Genomic DNA, 16,628 nt, shown 5'->3' with positions numbered 1-16,628 from the left:
TTTGTTCATTTTTGGGGCTGCCTAGAACCATAACCTCATGTCTATGGTTTTGTGAGCTAAAAAGCCAGATTCTTGCTCTGCCTGATCCCAAGAGCCTGGGCATAGGCATGTAGCCAAAATATACCAACTGAATGCTTTCTCCTGGGACATTTAATCTGGAGCAAGAGAGGCAGAGAAGCCAAGCTGGTGTGGCATTGATTTCAGTGACAGTGTCATGGCATCCAGTGTCCAGAGGCAGAGGTGGAAGTAATATTGATGGCATCAGGTTCATCTTCACAGACCCTTCCCAAGATATTATTTTAGCTGTGATTCTGGGTTTCTTGAAGTTGCTGGACTGACCTGTTTTCTAAATTTTATTCTTCAGCCTTCTTATTCATATAGTTCATACTGTGAGCTCTCCAGTAGTCTTTCAACAAATTCCAGCTCTCCTACCAGAATTGAGTGTGGTGCACTGTTTTCTAACTGTTAATCTCAATACATCAAGGCTTATGAAATCAATATAGTGGGTCTTAGCAACATTTTAAAAATGAAATACTATAGAATAGAAATATTGGTGTTCATTGACTGTGATAAGGGTAAGGATTGTGTCATGAGACATATACACATATAAACATGCACATATATGTCCTAAGTTGCTAAGTAAAATGCTTTTATTATTTTAGGTTATCATTCAGAGATTTGAAAAATAGTGACCTAGTGTTTAAAGATCATGAGCTTTGGAATTGACTTGCCAGCCATATGGCATTGGGCAAGTTACTTTAGCTCTGTACTTTACTGTCCTAATTTGTAAACTGGTAGTATTCAGAGACTGCTAGTTTTCTACAAAAATTATTTCCCCCTTTTTTCAAAGCTATGGTATTCTTTGAAAATCAGTTCAAGCTGCTGCAAGAGGATGCCAAAGACTGGGTGGCTTAAACAACAAGCGTTTGTTTCTCACAGTTCTGGAGGCTGGAAGTCCAAGATCAGGGTGCCAGCATTGTCAGATTCTTGGTGAGTGCCCATGTTCTGGTTTACAGATGGTCGCCTTTTGTTCTGTCTCACATGATAGACAAAGAGATCAGTTCTCTTGTATCTCTTAAGGGAACTAACCCTATTCATGAGTGCTCCACCATCATGACCTAAATACCACCCAAAGGCCCCACCTCCAAATAATACCATAGTGGGGAATCCCCCTTCAACATGAATTTTGGGGGACACAAACATTCAAATCCACAGTTGTGTGATAGCTGAGCACATGACTGTACAGCTAGGCCATATTTGCTAGTTGACTTACACTAAGTGTGGGGATGTAGCTAAGTTCTTGCCAATGGAATATGTTCCCTTTTCACATCTGAACCTTGAAAGGCATTGTGTATACCTCCTCCATTACCCTTTCCCTTTCTTGGTGGGTGGAACCCTGACGTGGTTGTCATCCAGCTTTGGCCATGTAGACGTAATGTAGACCAAATAGACAACAAAATGGAGGGGACCTGGGTCTTTGAGTTCACCAATGTTTGCTACTCACATCAAGATTATTGAATATGAGAGAAATGTCTTTGTTTTCTAAGCCATTGCATTTTGAGTTCTTTTTGTTGTATAAATATTGTCTTTACCCCCCTAGTACACTATCTCATGGAGCTATTGAGTATTATTTGAGCAATTCCTCATGTATAATAAGTGCTAAGTATGGTTAAAGTCAAAGTGTTAGTCGCTCAGTCATGTTTGACTCTTTGCAACCCCAGGGACTATAGCCTGCCAGCCTCCTCTGTCCATGGAATTTTCCAGGCAAGAATACTGGAGTGGGTAGCCATTCCCTTCTTCTGGGGATCTCCACAACCCAGGGATCTAACTTGGGTCTCCCACACTGCAGGCAGATTATTTTACTGTCTGAGACCCCAGTAAAGCCTCAATAATTTATAAATAAGGTATACCTGTTATTAATTTTTTTTGAAATCAAGAACTCTGATTAGTAGGATGAAGGGTGAATTTGGCTCAATGGTTCCTTATGAGGGGTGATTTTTTTCCCTCCTCCCTCTCCCCCTCAGGGAATGTTTGGCAATGCCTAGAAACATTTTTGGTTACTTTAACTGAAGGGTATTACAAAGGCCTCTAGTGGGTAGAGTTCAGTGATGCTGCTAAATATTCTACAATATACAGGACAGCACCCCTCCCCCAGCCCCCACATATAATATAGAGCTCCAAATGTTTCAAGGCTAAAACCCTGATTTGGCTGATTGGTTTAAGCTATTCTGAATACAAGAACAGAAGTTAGGGTCAAATTGTGTGACTGAGAATTACGAGGTGAGGTATTTCCGCAAAAGAAATGCCATGCTATTTTACCATGGCAGGAGGAGAATGGCAGCTGGGCAGCAGTGAATAGATGTCTCCAGTTACCTTTTTGACCACTCCCATTCATTTACACCCTTCTTTTTATATATAAACCCACTCACTTATTCCTCAAAATCATAACCAGTTCCAAGTCCAGGATTTCAGAGTGACACACAGTCGTTCTCTTTAGCATGGATCTTGTGACCAATAGCTAAGTAATATGCCATTAACTCTTAACATAATTGTAATATCATGATGGAGAGAGAACAGAATGGATACATATAAGACCATCTTTCATCCCACAGATAGACAGTCTTGGATCATAGCACTGCCATTCCTTCCTTGGTGTTTGGGGACAGATAGCAGGGAAGTTGCTGAATCTATTCAGACTTCACTGAGCCACCAATCCACCATTATGGAGCCCAAGGTGAAACTGAATTATGATTTTTCTTTTGCTTCACTTGGGAGTTAAAGGGGCAGGAAGCAAGACAACAGAGGCACTGACAGGAAGGCTTAGTGATGTTTTCATTGTCTCTCAGAACAGATATAATCTATGAAAAGAACCTAGGGACCATGGTTTATTTTATTTTTAATCATGGGCATATTCTTCCCATGTAGCTTAGTCGGTAAAGAATCTGCCTGAAATGCTGGAGACCTGGGTTCGATTCCTGGGTTGGGAAGATGCCCTGGAGAAGGAAATGGCAACCCAATCCAGTATTCTTGCCTGGAGAATCCCATGGACAGAGGAGCCTGGCAGGCTATAGTCTACGTACGGGGTTGCCAAGAGTCAGACATGACTTAGCACTGTCTTAGAGAAGGAGAAAGTTGCCAGTGTATCAGGCATCTCAGTCTGTTTTGGATTTTCTACTAATAGGCTCACTTCCTCCATTCATGTACTCCTTTCAGTTTCGATCTCTCTCTCTCCTCTTCAAGTCATCTACCTTCACTCTCCAGACTTGTTTTTCACTTTGAGACTTTCCCAGTATTGGAATGTAGGTGTAGCCGCCTTCATACACTGCAATTGTAGGTACCATTTGTCCTACATCAAATCAACTCTGTCAAAACAACTTCTTCCAAGTGCCAGAAACAAACTCCCTCTCATCATTTTAGGGATTGCTCACCAAATGGGTATTTCCGTTGGAATTTAGTCTCTTGCTCTCACCACGTATGTGGAACAGCTACGAAAAGAATAACCTGAACCCAACAAATAACCAAACACGTCCTGAGCTTCATTACCTGAACCGCCTCCTTCCCCAGGAGCTCTGTTGCGTCAAACTTTGGGTGTTCCCACGAGAGTGACTGTCAGATCTCGAGCACTGCAGTTGTTGTTCCGTTGCTATATCATGTCCAACCCTTTGTGATCCCACAGCAGCCTGACAGGCTCCTCTGTCCTCTGCTGTCTCCTGGAGTTTGTTCACATTGATGTCCATTGAGTCAGAGATGTTATCTAACCATCTAGAAAGTGCCTGAAGAACTATGGATGGAGTCATAGCATTGTACAGGAGGCAGTGACTAAAATCATCCCAAAGAAAAAGAAATGCAGGAAGGCAATGTTGGTCGTCTGATGGAGGCTTTACAGATAGCTGAGAAAAGAAAAGTAAAAGGCAAAGGAGAAAGGGAAAGATATACCCAATTGAATGCACTGCAGTTTAACAATGTCAAAATTACTTTACATACATTACATTAAAATTAAAAGTCATACATAGCTGACTTCATTTCATTCAAGAGAAAAGGTAGGTAGTTTCATAATAGTGGTCTCCTTTCATCATGGAATTACATGACTGTTGGTGGCTCAGACAGTAAAGCGTCTGTCTACAATGCAGTAGACCCGGGTTTGATCCCTGGGTTGGGAAGACCCCCTGGAGAAGGAAATGGCAATCCACTCCAGGACTATTGCCTGGAAAATCCCATGGACAGAAGAGCCTAGTAGGCTATAGTCCATGGGGTCGCAAAGAGTCGGACACGACTGAGCTAATTCACTTTTTTTAGCATTTGAAAGAAATTACTAAATTTTATTAACAAAAGTCTTTGAAAAGAAAATCCAAAAATTGTAAGCAGGAGCAAAGAACTATTTATTTTTGGTACTGACATAGTTATTTTTCTCAGTTAGATGTAACAGATGTTAGTAATAATAATAACTAATAATAATTACAACACAAAAGCTAATATTTAATGAGCACTTAAATGTCCCAGACATGGTAGCTAAAAATGGTCTGATCAAAAAACCTAGAAATTTATACCAGATGCTTGAGATTGATCCCGGGTTTTCCTACAAAATACTTGAACTCAGTGGCACTCTATATTTTTATTAAATTTGGCTACTGGACTCGGTACGTGAGCTCCTGGTTGAGCAGTTAAAGGTAGAGAAAAAATAGCCATGGCTTTAGGGCTTAAGCTCTGGTAAAAGTGTCGAAAGAAAAGGCAAATGGCCACTTTCATCATGACTGTCAAATGTCCGACTTTCCTGCTTCCACCCATTTTTGGTAGTTGATTGCTGAGTTTTGCTTATGTATTTTTTTAGGAAGACCTCTATAAAGTAACTTACAACCTACAGTGAGTGCTAGGAAATATTCTTTATATTTAAGATCATGAATGTTTGAATCATGTAATTTCTTCAAAACAAAGGAGTTATTCAGACATGTAAATTAGGACATTACCTTTCTAGTAACATTTGTATCGTTGATATCATTACCTTTTCATGAACATTTGTATCAGTTAGCAGATGTTTACTGTGCCCCTGTATTTCAGCACCTGAATTAAGGGTTTAGGAAGGTGAATAACAGCAACCAGGATGTGATTTTATTTTCTTTAAATTTTTTTCTTTTATTTTTTGGCTGCACTGGGTCTAGTTGCGGCGTGTGATCTTTTGTTGCAACACGCAGGCTTCTCTCTGGTTGTGGCAGCGGACTCCAGACTGGGCTTGCTTGGAAGTAGCTTCTGGTGCTTGGGCTTAGTTGCCCCACAGCATGTGGGGTCCTGTTTCCCGACCAGGGATTAAGTCCACGTCCCCTGCATTGGGAGGTGGATTCTTAATCACTGGACCACCAGGTAAATCCCCAGGATGTGATATGTTGTTTCAATAGCAAGAATAATGTTTTGTACAAGGGAAGTTCATGAACTTTTATTGTTTTATTTTTCGTATGTAGTCTGGACCCTGGAGTCAATTACCATCATCTTGCCTTGTCATTTATTAGCTTAGCCCATGGTAGGTTGTTTAACTTCTATAAATCTCTCTATATTCATGGGTAAATGAGACTAAAAAAAGGTACCTACATGACAGGATTGTTGAAAAGACTAAATGAGATGTATAGGGGAGGAAAAAATTATCTTTTTTCTCTCCCCATCTTGAGTTCTCCAGCTGGGACCTTGTAAATTAGACTAAGGAAAGACTAACGAGAGAAAAACAAGTTTATTAACATATGTGTCACACATACGCATGGGAGTACTCACAAATTAGTGACTCAAAGAGGTGGTTAGAACTTTGCCTTACATACCACCTTAAAGGAACAATACAGTGTTAGAGACATGACAAAGGAAAAGGAGTTTTAGCTTCTAGAGGTGGGAAGGCAAACATACGGGGAAACCAATGGTAGCTAGCTAAGGTTTGTTGGGTAGGTTCCTCTAGGCTTAAAAGGGTCTAGAGTTGTCTCCAGTGATTAGCTCCTGTCTTCCTGGTAGAGAGGGGACAGGAAACACTTTTATAACTTTATGTCCTACTTTTAGGCAAATAGGAGGAGGGTAAGGAACTCTTCTTGTATCTGCTTCTTCTTAATTGATTTCTGCTCAAAATAATCTTTATGCCAAAGTGGTATATTTGGGGGTGTCAGATTCTGTTCATCTTCATATATAAAGGACCTATCATAAGGCCTGACACTTATAGGAAGAGCTAAATGGTAGCTATTTTAACTGATATTATCATAGAAAATCAGAATCAGTCATTTGCTTTCATGGCTGACAAACTCCATTAATCGCATTTGTTACAGTTTGTGGATTTTCTTCTCATAATTCTAAGGTTTAGACTGGCTACACGAATGTATGGTTATAATCTTAACTACATCTGATTTGATGAGCTGAGGCCAGAAAAGATCCTGGGAAAAGGACTGTCAGTACTATTATAAATAGCAGGGCACCAGTGCAGGGTAAACAGGTATTTCCAGTTGGTTTTGAGATGCTTCATTTTCCCTTTGGGTTATTTTATCCTGAGGGTGGAGTGGGTGCTGTTTTGGGCTAACCCCATTACCATCCTTCTCTAGGTCCTGACTCTGCCCATCAGTCCTTCTCACACCCTTGCATTCCATTTTCTGCAGGTATCTCTTCCTGGAAGCTTTGCTGTTTGTTAGGTTTTCTTATAAAAACCTATGAACAAAGACAATGGTTGAGTCATCTCAACAATCTGGCTCCTCATGGAGTCATCAACTTTTAGAAAGCTGTTTGAAATAACCACAGCTTCAGATATAGGGAACAAATTTAGGGTCACCAAGTGGGGCAGGGGAGGCGGGATGGACTGAGAGACTGGGGCTGACACGCACACACTTCTATGTGTAAGTGAAAGTTGCTCAGTCGGGTCCCGCTCTTCGAGATCCCCTGGAATAGTCCATGGGATTCTCCAGGCCAGAATATTGGAGTGGGGAGCCATTCCCTTCTCCAGGGGATCTGCCCAACCCAGTAAAATAGAAAACTAATGAGAATCTACTGTATACCACTGGGAACTCTACTCAATGATCTGTGGTGATCTAAATGGGAAGGAAACCCAAAAAAAGAGGGGATATGTGTATATGTATAGTGGGCTGCTGTCTGTGGGGTCACACAGTCGGACACGACTGCAGCGACTTAGCAGCAGCAGCAGCAGCATAGTCGATTCACTTTATTGTACAGCAGAAACAGACACAGCATGGTAAAGCAACTCTACTCCAATACAAAGTTTTTTAAAAGGGGGGAGGTGGGGAGAGGGTTGGATTGGGAGTTTTGGATTTGCAGATGCAGACTGGTATATATAGAATGGATAAACAGCAAAGTCCTACTGTAGAGCACAGGAGACTATATTCAGTAGTCTGTGATAAACACAATGGAAAAGAATATGCAGAAGAATGTATACATATGTATAATTGAGACACTGTTGTGCAGCAGTACTTAACACAATGTGGTGAACTTTATGTTGATAAAAAGTAAATTAAAAAAAAAAGAAAATCATATTACTCCTTCCCTCTCATATAATAGATTTTCTGGAATTTTTTACACAGGGACTGATTAGATTAATTGTTGATTAAAATAATCTCCATGTAAACATCTACGTGTGCCATTCTAAATTCTCTGTAATTCACCTACCTGCTCTGTTTATAAAACAAAGAATGTCTTCTTAAAAAAGAAAGAACCACAACTTACTCTTCTTTTACTCCGTTTAGTTCCCTTTCTCTTGATTATGCAAATAGTAATTCATAGTTATTTCAAAGATGTTAGATAGTAGAAAAATAAAGAAGAAAGATCTTCCATATAGAAGGAATCACTGTGAAGATGTTAGAGCCTTTCCATTTGGTCTCTTTTGGTGCTGTTTAACGTGGCTGGGAGCATTCGATCTATGTCACTTGATCTAGATTTGTTTTGCTTAACCTCCTAACATAAACGTTTCTCACTGTTAGAATGTTTATATTTTAAGAACTCCATCCTATCTCATTGTACTGTAAACTTACTTAAATTAGACTCACTTTGGGCATTTAAGTTGTTCTCAGTTTTCAGCTTTTATAAATAAGAATGCTATTATAAATAAGAATGTATTTATAAATAATAGTGCTATTATAAACAGGAACGTTTATAATAATAATAAATTTTTGCCAGTATTTCAGCTTATTTATTACAACACCTGCTTTTGTTTGTTGGAAGACTTTTAATCACAGTTTCGATTTCATTATTTGTGATTGGTCTATTCCTAGTTCCCGTTTCTTCCTAGGTCAGTCTTGGAAGCTTGTACCTTTCTAAGAATTTGTCCACTTCTTCCAAGTAGTCCATTTTATTGGCATATAGTTGTTTGTAGTAGTCGCTTATGATCCTTTGTATTTTTGCAGTGTTGTCACTTCTCCTGTTTCATTTCTATTTTTATTGATTTGAGTCCTCTCCCTTTGTTTCCTTGATGAATCTGACTAAAAGTTTATCAATTTTGTCAGTCTTCTCAAAGAAACAGCATTAAGTTTCATTGATCTTTGCTATTGTTTTCTTGGTCTCTGTTTCATTTATGATAACTCCTTAGACTGACAGTGATGAGGCTGTCAGTACATTATTGCCAGACATTTTCCTGAAAGATTGTATGAGTTTTCACTCCTGTCTGCAGCATATGAGAATGTCTTTTTCACTCAACTCTTATTTACTAACAAGTGACATTCATTTTAAAATAGTTTTGTTTTTTTAGGAAACACAAAGTTATCTTTTTTTCAATTAAAAAATTTTTTTCAGCCGAACTACATGTCATGTAGGATCTTAGTTCCCTGACCAGGGATCAAACCCATGCACCCTGCACTTCCAGCATGAAATCTTAATCACTGGACCACCAGAGAAGTCCCTACATGTTAATGTAATGTATGTAAAAAATTATTAGTGATTACTATGCTTGTTAACTCTTTTCTGAACTTTCTGTTCAAGTATTGGGTTCTTTTTTTCTGTGAGGTGCTAGTATGTTTTCCCACTGGTTTCTGCAACTTTATTGAAGAAAAATAAATCAATTACTAGCAAAGCTATTAGTTGATCACTCATCCATTGACAACTTGCATCATTTATTCTGGGCTATATTAAACAGTATGTTATTGGAAAAATAGATTAACAGCTTCAAGCGTCCTACAATTTAAATGAAAATTACAAGATGTTTGAGGTCCTATTTTGGAATACAAAGGGTATTTGACTTCCAATTTGCACTGTCTGTAGGATAAAAACAGGTCATTCCTTTATTGACATATATAAAATACATCTCACTTTCTGTTCTGCTGATGCTACCAGCTCAATACCAATTCTCCAGCCACATCTGTGATGAGCATAAAGTATATCATGTAATCTCAAATCTCTTACAGTGGAAGGCTTAAACAAGAATGGCATGGATGCTGCTGGAGTAATACTGCTTCATTTGAAGTGACAACCAAGCCTCCATTTGTCTCTCCCTCAGATGATTCTTCAGCATGTTGGAACTGTGAAGAATGGTTTTAGCCTCATAACCACATTAGAGTGAAGACTTTGGCCATATAATATGCATCTTCCATTTTTTAAAAAACTCTGACTCTTGGGCAAGTGTTCTCTTTTAACTACTTTTAACTACTTCTTAGAAAAGAGCAGTTATTGTCCAAAGCTGGAAGAACTTATAAGTCTTCTCAGATGAGTATGTGAATGAATGGAGGGAGATAAACAAAAAATAAAATTAAAAAAGACAAGGCCTGAGAGGGGAGCAGCCTGATAAGAAAATTTTTTAAAAAATGTAACAAATTTATTCCGTCTATCATGTGAGTTATTCTGACCTTAAGGCAGTATCACATGGCATACTTCTGAGTCTACTCCTGAGATACTCTGTTGTGCTTATCTCTGTGTTATAGATCCATGCAGGGATCTATAGTACTCAGGGATTCAGTTCAATTCAGTGTAGTCGCTCAGTCGTGTCCGACTCTTTGGGACCCCATGGACTGCAGCACGCCAGACCTCCCTGTCCATCACCAACTCCCGGAGTTCACCCAAACTCATGTCCACTGAGTCGGTGATGCCATCCAACCGTCTCGTCCTCTGTCGTCCCCTTCTCCTCCTGCCTTCAGTCTTTCCCAGCATCAGGGTCTTTTCAAATGAATCAGTTCTTCACATCAGGTGGCCAAAGTATTGGAGTTTCAGCTTCAGCATCAGTCCTTCCAATGAACACCCAGGACTGATTTCCTTTAGGATTGACTGGTTTGATCTCCTTGCAGTCCAAGGGACTCTCAAGAGTCTTCTCCAACACCGCAGCTCAAAAGCATCAGTTCTTTGGTGCTCAGCTTTTTTTATAGTCCAGCTCTCACATCCATACCTGACTACTGGAAAAACCATAGCTTTGACTAGATGAACCTTTGTCGGCAAAGTAATGTCTCTGCTTTTTAATATGCTGTCTAGGTTGGTCATAGTTTTTCTTCCAAGGAGCAAGAATCTTTTAATTTCATGGCTGTAATCACCATCTGCAGTGATTTTGGAGCCCAGAAAAATAAAGTCTGTCACTGTTTCCCTTGTTTCCCAATCTATTTGCCATGAAGTGATGGGACCACATGCCATGATCTTAGTTTTCTGAATGTTGAGTTTTAAGCCAACTTTTTCACTCTCCTCTTTCACTTTCATCAAGAGGCTCTTTAGTTCTTCTTCACTTTCTGCCATAAGGGTGATGTCATCTGCATATCTGAGGTTATTGATATTTCTCCTGGCAATCTTGATTCCAGCTTGTGCTTCCTCCAGCCCAGCATTTCTCATGATGTACTCTGCATAGAAGTTAAATAAACAGGGTGACAATATACAACCTTGATGTACTCCTTTCCCAATTTGGAACCAATGTGTTGTTCCATGTCCAGTTCTAACTGTTGCTTCTTGACCTGCATATAGATTTCTCAGGAGGCAGGTCAGGTGGTCTGGTATTCCCATCTCTTTCAGAATTTTCCATAGTTTTTTGTGATCCACACAGTCAAAGGCTTTTACATAATCAATAAAGCAGAAGTAGATGTTTTTCTGGAACTCTCTTGCTTTTTTGATGATAAAATGGATGTTGGCAATTTGATCTCTGTTTCCTCTGCCTTTTCCAAATCCAGCTTGAACATCTGGAAGTTCATGGTTCATGTACTGTTGAAACCTGGCTTGGAGAATTTTGAGCATTACTTTGCTAGCGTGTGGCATGAGTAGAAATGTGCAGTAGTTTGAGCATTCTTTGGCGTTGGGGATTAGTACTCAAGGTATTAGTACTCAGGGATCATCTGGGTTTCGATCTCAGAGCAGTGAACAAGTGAGTAAAAGAACTTAAGAATAGTTAAGGCAGGTGACCATTGTAATCTTAGGATTTTGAGACAAGGGCTGCCATTCCTGTTGATGTTTGGATGATAAAGTCTTTTTTTGAAAAAATATGTATTCTTTTGGCTACCTCAGTTTTATTAGTAGTTGCAGCTCTCAGGTTCCTTGCTATGTCATGTGTATCCTTTGTTGCGGTGTGCGGCTCTCTAGTTGTGGCACGCAGACTCCAGAGTGCCCAGCGTTCAGTGGTTGTGGCATGTGGGCTCTCTCGTTGGGGCTTGCGGGCTCCAGAGTACATGGACTCTGTTGCTCTATGACATGTGGGATCTTAGTTCTCTGACCAGGAATCAAACATGCATCCCCTGTTTTGCAAGGTGGATCACCAGGGAAGATCTCGATAATAAATTCTTAGGGTAAATGTAGCCTTAGGTGGTTTGAAGAGGTAGTGTTAGGAAAATGAATTGTCACAAATTCATACCACCTTGATATGGACTGTCATTAGATTAGGTCCCATAATTGTGGCTTGCCAATGAAACATCATCCCCAGCTTGACCTCACAACATTGTGCTGGAGGGTCATGGGCCAGATCACTAAAGTGAAAGTTGCTCAGTCATGTCCTACTCTTTGTGATCCCTTGGCTGTAGCCCACCAGGCTCCAATGTCCATGTGATTCTCCAGGCAAGAATAATGGACTGGGTAGCTGTTCCCTTCTCCAGGGGAGCTTCCCAACCCAGGGATTAAATCCAAGTCTCCTTCATTGCAGGCGCATTCTTTACCACCTGAGCCACGAGGGAAGCCCCCAAATCACTAAGTTCCTTATTAATTCATCACCTTAGTCTGTGCTTTTTGTCTGGCTCCTCAGTGTCAGTGTCTGACAGTGTCTCCTCCTATCTCAGTGTCTGCCCAAAGGTCTGGCCCAAACTCTTGATTATCTGGGTGCTAGGATTGTCTCTTCATCTCACACCGGCTCAGCCAGACACAGGCACAGAGGGCCTTGGAACCTCCTCAAACTGCAGCCATGGCCTCCTCCCTGCCTGCCTGACAACTGGTGTATCCCTGGCCCTATGTACTCATACACACAACACGAGGTGATAGTATTTTTATTTTTAAGGTTTTTTTTTGGTCGTACCATGTAGCTGGTGGGATCTTAGTTCCCTGACCAGAGACTGAACCCAGGCCACAGAGGGGAGAGCCTGGAATCCTAACCACTAGGCCACCAGGGCACTCTCTGTAGGATTCTTTAGAAAATAGATTTTATCAAAGTACAGCTGATTTACAGTGTTGTATATCTCAGGATTCTTCCATGTTTGCATGCACATCTCTCAGCCAAGATGAATTTCACCGAAGAGGCCTATGGGTAGTTAGCATCATTTAGCATCACTCCTCTTTTGACCTCCAAGGAGCAGTTCTGCAAATATGTAGTCGGGGAGGTCTCCTGACTTAGAGAATGAGAAATACGTGGTCTCCCATCGGGTAGGGCACAGCCTTCTCCCTAATCATCCTATTTTCATCTTGGATTGTCTACCCTGAGGGGGCCCATCTACCTCCTGCCTCAAATCTCTGAGTGAGGTAGACCCTGAAAAATCTTTATTGGGAAGACATAAGGTCTGTTTTCTGTACCTTCTTCAGGCTGGCAAGGGGCTTTAGACCCTACCTAGTTGGGGGTTGTGGAGCTCTTTCCCTTCTCATTAAAGGGCCCCAGTGTGAATTCCATTGTTATTTTGACAAAATCTGCTCTGGGGAGTGTCTGGAGTCCCTGTATCACCATTGTCCTGTGACGCCCAAGAGAAAACAAAGTAAATAGTTAGATTAGAGAGGCAGAAGCTAAAGACTAGTAAAAGATTATTATAATCAGAGACTCAAGCAAGGGTAGAAATCTGGTTGTACAAGGTCAGCATATTTTTGATAATCTCAGGCTTAAAATTTTAGTATTTTTCTATTTCTCTAGTAATTCTCTGTTTCTAAAATGGAAGGTCTGATCCTTTTGGTCCCAGGCCTTCTTCTTGGACTGAAGGGTCTTAGTTTCAGATTTGCAACAAGTATGGAAGACAGTAGAGCACTAGGCAAAATGTAACATAAATTAGTGTATTAAAAAGCAGAGACATAACTTTGTTGACAAAGGTCCATAGAGTCAAAGCTATGGTTTTTCCAGTAGTCTTGAACAGATGTGAGAGTTGGACCGTTAAGAAGGCTGAGCACTGAAGAATTGATGCTTTCGAACTGTGGTGATGGAGAAGAGTCTTGAGAGTTTCTTGAGCTGCAAGGAGATCAACCAGTCAATTCTAAAGGAACTCAACCCTGAATTTTCACTGGAAGGACTGATGCTGAAGCTGAAATGCCAATACTTTGGCCACCTGATGCAAAGAGCTGACTCATTTGAAAAGACTCTCATGCTAGGAAAGATTGAGGGCAGGAGGAGAAGCGGGCAACAGAGGATGAGATGGTTGGATGGCATTACTTACTTAATGGACATGAGTTTGAGCAAACTCTGGGGGACAGTGAAGAAGAGGGAAGCCTGGCTCGCTGCAGTCCATGACGTTGCAAAGAGCTGGACATGACTTAGTGAACAACAAGGCATAGAAAAGCAAGGCAATCATTAGCTTCATACTAGCACCAGTCAGGGACATATTTAAATCACCCACCATGGACAGAGAAGCTCAGTGAATTCTAAGAGGAAGGGTCAGGGCAAAGTGAAAGTGAAAGTGAAGTTGCTCAGTCGTGTCTGACTCTTTGCGACTCCATGGACTGCAGCCTGCCAGGCTCCTCTGTCCATGGGCTTTTCCAGGCAAGAGTACTGGAGTGGGCTGCCATTTCCTTCTCCAGGGGATCTTCCCAACCCAGGGATCAAACCCAGGTCTCCCGCATTGTAGGCAGATGCTTTTACCATCTGAGCCACCAGTGAAGGGTCAGAGCAAAAAAGAGAATAATTATCTAAATCTACCAGACCGTGTCAAATATTCTGTAACTGGATTGAAGTACTGGGAGGCAAAAGGAAGATAGTAGCTATGGACACTTAGCCTAGGGTCTTAAGGGTTTTTTTTTCATTTTTTCTTTTGTCCTTTTTAAATAGTAGTTTCAGATCATGCACTGGAATTTTCAGGTTCTGGGTCCTCTGGATCCTGGAGAAAGGGGTGGATATCTATATCAACTATATCACAGAGATAGTTGGAATGTGGGTCTTCAGGGTCCTGTAATATATCAGTGGAGAACAGGTTTAATCCTGGACAGATGAGCCCGGCTGGAAACCCCTGGAGTTTGACTGTCATAGGCGCGCACAACAGGGCTTGGTAAGGACCTTTCCATTTTGGGAGTAGCTAGTCTCTGGGGGACTCATTTTTCCTGGTCTGTAAGAGTACCCAGTCTCCAGGTTTTACAACAGGGTAACTCAGATGGTCATCTGCAGCAGGCTGTACTCGCTTGCCATATTCTTGTGTGGCCTTCTGGACCTGGTCCAGATTTATAATGTGTTAATATTTAAGATGAGCCTGGGTTTCTTGATCAGTTAGCATGTCCAGAGTAAGGAATGGCCTTCTGTCGGTCATTTTGAAAGGGCTTAACTTGGTGGTGGTTCTAGGAGCTGCCCTGATCCTTAAGTGGGCTGTTGGCAGCAGGTGATACCACAACTCTGACATATCTTGACAGGGTTTGCCCAAAGTTTTCTTTAGTGTATGATTAACCTATTCCACTTTTCCTGAGGACTGAGGTCTCCAGGATAAATGGAGGTGGTATTTAATTCCTAAAGCCTGTGAAAGCTCTTGCGTGACTTTTGTTACAAATGAAGGCTCATTGTCATTCTGAAGGTGACGAGGCAACCCGACTCTAGGAATAATTTCCTTTAGGAGCAACTTAGCAACTTCAGTTGCCTTCTCTGCTCTAATGGAGACAGCCTCTATCCATCCAGTAAAGGCATCCATAAAGACTAGTTAAGTATATAAAGCCCTGAAAAGAGGGCATCTGAGTGAAATCTAATTGCCTGTCCTCTCCTGGATGAGTCCCTCATCACTGGACTGGGCTAGCAAGAAGGGGAGGCTTGAGGGTACTTCCTAGATTATGGGTGGCACAAAGGGCACAGGCTCGAGTAACTCTTACGTTGTCACCAGGAGCCCTTTCCCTGTAAAACATCAGAAAACAATCATAGACCTTGCATCTCCCCCAGATGGAGAGAATCATGTAGCCCTTTACTAATTTTCCATTGGTCAGAGAGAGGTATGAACGATTTCTGATCTATGTGCCGCCAGCCATCTGTTTCTGGTTCCTTTTCTAAGGCCTGGGTGAACAAGTGTGGGCTGTCCTGAAACCCCTGAAGCAATACTGTCCAGGTATATTGTGGTATTTGACCTGAGTTGGGGTTAGTCCACTTGAAGGCAAACAGATAGTATGATGAGGAAAGAACTGGGATGCAAAAGAAGGCATCCTTAAGGTCGAGTATAATAAACCATTTAGCATCCTTAGGGATTTGTGTTAATATGATGAAAGTGAAAGAGGAGAGTGAAAAAGTTTGCTTAAAGCTCAACATTCAGAAAACTAAGATCATGGCATCCGGTCCCATCACTTCATGGGGAATAGATGGGGAAACAGTGGAAACAGTGTCAGACTTTATTTTGGCGGGCTCCAAAATCACTGCAGATGGTGATTGCAGCCAGGAAATTAAAAGACGCTTACTCCTTGGAAGGAAAGTTATGACCAACCTAGATAGCATATTCAAAAGCAGAGACATTACTTTACCAACAAAGGTCTGTCTAGTTAAGGCTGTGGTTTTTCCAGTGGTCATGTATGGATATGAAAGTTGGACTGTGAAGAAAGCTGAGTGCTGAAGAATTGATGCTTTTGAAATGTGTTGGAGAAGATTCTTGAGAGTCCCTTGGACTGCAAGGAGATCCAACCAGTACATCCTAAAGGAGATCAGTCCTGGGTGTTCATTGGAAGGACTGATGCTGAAGCTGAAACTCCAATATTTTGGCCACCTGATGCAAGGAGCTGACTCATTTGAAAAGAGCCTGATGCTGGGAGGGATTGGGGGCAGGAGGAAAAGGGGACGACAGAGGATGAGATGGCTGGATGGCATCACTGACTCGATGGACATGAGTTTGGGTGAACTCCAGGAGTTGGCGATGGACAGGGAGGCCTGGTGTGCTGTGATTCATGGGGTCGCAAAGAGTCGGACACGACTGAGTGACTGAACTGAACTGGAGGATTGGCCATTAGGGATGTATAGGGCCCACCACTTGGTTTACTGCTCTCAGGTCTTGTACCATCCTGTATTCCCCATTTGGCTTAACAACTGGTAGAGTAGGAGTGTTGTACAGAGACGGCAGAGCAGCAAGAGGCCGTGCCTTAGG

Source organism: Bos taurus, chromosome 6, assembly GCF_002263795.3.
Source record: "Bos taurus isolate L1 Dominette 01449 registration number 42190680 breed Hereford chromosome 6, ARS-UCD2.0, whole genome shotgun sequence".
NCBI lineage: Eukaryota > Metazoa > Chordata > Mammalia > Artiodactyla > Bovidae > Bos > Bos taurus.
Note: the sequence above shows the minus strand (reverse complement) of the source record.